Source organism: Cibotium barometz, chromosome 29 (genome assembly GCF_041138505.1).
Source record: "Cibotium barometz isolate CiBa-2024 chromosome 29, ASM4113850v1, whole genome shotgun sequence".
Lineage (NCBI taxonomy): Eukaryota > Viridiplantae > Streptophyta > Polypodiopsida > Cyatheales > Cibotiaceae > Cibotium > Cibotium barometz.
In genome coordinates, this window is record NC_141074.1 from 38,974,791 (window position 1) to 38,977,367 (window position 2,577).

A 2,577-nucleotide genomic window follows, 5' to 3' on the forward strand; every position below is an offset into this window, starting at 1 on the left:
TCCATCACGTTCCTTTTCTTGAATATCCTACTTTGAAAGCCTCTTTCAAGGTGTCAAAGGTAGCCTTATCTTCTACTTTTAGTGATCGAAACTATTGTCCTGCTTTTCCATCAAGGGTGAGGCCAAAGGCACTCACCTTAACTTGATCTTACACATGGAAAAATTCCTCATAAATCTGGTTAAACAGCTCCAAATGAGGTATGGAGTCTCTGGATCTATCAAACTTAGTGATAATTTTGGATATGTGGGCCGATTTATTCCTTTCTGGTCTTGGCCTTTGCCTTGGCTATGCAAGTGCTAATCTTGGCCCTTGCACTCGGTATGCGGGTGTTAGTGGTGCAATTCCTAAAGCTACCCCCTCCCTATTTCCATGGCTATCCTCAACATTTTTGGCACAAGCCCAGGGGCTGGTGCAGGTTGGCGTATGATAGATGGAGGGGCTAGGCCTAGAGGATAGTATCCCATCTGTGGCGGATCCTGCCTTAGTGGTGGGATGATGTGCACTTCATAAGGATCCATATGGTATCCGGGATACACTCCACGAGGCGGGTAATGGCTGTATGTGTGTGCCGTGTGCTAGCTTGGAAAGTCCTTGGTGGACTCTTGCTCTTTGGTAGGCAGTCTCTGGACATTGCTGAACTAGTTCTTGACCTAGGCTTGGTGCTGGCCTATGATCCTCAAATGAATCTATCGACACGGTAGTTGGCATGGCTTCCCAGACCGTTGGATCAATTCGGATTGGGTTATCTGGGCCGTACCACCCCACCTCAGGTTCTAGCGGAGGTGTGACAGTTCTCACTAAGTGATGATCCATACTCATTTCCTTGGGATGAGGTGCTTATGATCGTGTGTTTCCCAGGACAAATGTCTTGACATTCTATTATACATGCATAAAACCTTTTTAAACTTTGTAACATTGTCTCTTCCTCCTAGTGGGCGGTGCGAGATTGGAGACTCTTTATTAAAACTCCTCTCAAATGGTTTGGCCTAAGCACTTTCATTGAATAAGTTAAGGCCATTAAACATCTCAAATTTAACTTAAGCACGTTTTATCCATTTAACTAGTTTTATTCAACAAAGTGCTAATTAAAAAAACTCTGTTTAACCTAGTTGAGTATATGTAGGTGGCTTACTCAACTAGGTTAAACAGAGTTTTTTCAATCAAGTCAGGTAAGCTTGTATCACTTTGTTGAATAAAACTAGTTAAATGGATAAAACTCGCTCAAGTTGAATTTGAGATATTAACTTATTGAATGAAAGTTCTTAGGTCAAACCATTCGAGAGGAGTTTTAATAAAGAGTCTCCAATCTTGCACGACCCACTAGGAGGAAGAGACAATGTTACAAAGTTTAAAGAGAGATTTTATGCATGTATAATAGAATGTCAAGACAAAATGTGAAAGGACTTAACATTTAAAGATATGTGTTATAGATCTACATAACCATGTCCCAATTGAGCTACATCTATACATAGATAACATACAGGGAAAAATCTTTGGTGGACGCACAACCAAGCTATAGTTATGCTACACTAGACCACCTTCAACCATGTAAGAGTTAGATGGGTGAAGCACTAGAGTATGAGGCCACTTCATCCCTAGAGGACCTTGTAGTAGTCAACATTGCACACACGCTCCACAGCATGCGTGGTATTATCCTACAAAGCTTGCAAATATATAACTTGCCTCACATGCTAGTCTAGCTTTGGACCCACACATGGTTGGCGTAAGGCATCTCTTAAACATGCCTATCTTGGAACCTTAATCATCTCACTAACCAAATCTTTGGAGTCTGATAACCAAATTAGAATTCATACACATATTCCAAGCTTAACTGTCTGATGAATGAGGATATATGCAAATTTTGAAAGCGTGAAATTTACAATAGATAATCCCCCTTAAAGCTTCCCCACACAAACACGTGCCCATCGTCCTGCCAAGAATATAGGCGTTTTATAAGGTTAACCTATCCCATAGGTTAATTCCAACGAGGGGAGCACCGCCCACAGGTCACGTATAAAGAGCTTGAGGGGCCTGTCATACAATCCATCTTTGCGCTTGGGGCAATGACGCAGTTAGTGAGGGTTTCCCGAGACGCGTCAATTGCTGGTTGAAAACTATTTCCAAACCCCCTCCTCGGCCCCTGGGCCGTGGAGAATTTTTGGAAGGTGCACGCTCTGCGTGTGCCTCGCAAACAAACCCTAAAAAGGAAAGGCTAGTCGGCGGACATGCAGCTGGGGTCTCTCTCTCTCCCTCCAGCCAGCTGCTGGTCTCTCGCTCGCTGCTGTGACAGAGCGAAAACGGCCTGCTGCCGCTTATATGTCCTTTTAATAAGAGGACGGTCTTTTAGCAGAGACACGGTTTCTACCGTTGCGTGTTTGGATCCCTTGTGTGATGGACTGCTAAGATTTTGCCCCGCTGCATCATGGGCAAACAAACCCTAAAAAGGCTACTAGGCGGACGTGGGCACAATAGAAACAACTCTTACACACCATCTTGTCTTTGCCAAGCTTGCTCGCTCTCGCGCGCTCTCTCTCTCTCCACTAGCCATACCTCATCATCTTTGGCCATGAATGCAT

At 44.0% G+C, this 2,577-nt stretch overlaps 1 non-coding gene across 1 annotated transcript; it reads left to right on the forward strand.

Moving 5' to 3' along the window:
- Nucleotides 1-2,046: 2,046 nt before the first annotated feature.
- On the forward strand, nt 2,047-2,176 carry LOC147622157 (U4 spliceosomal RNA). The gene has a single exon (XR_015269746.1). It is a non-coding gene; the product is annotated as a U4 spliceosomal RNA (small nuclear RNA).
- The last annotated feature ends 401 nt before the right edge of the window (nt 2,177-2,577 follow it).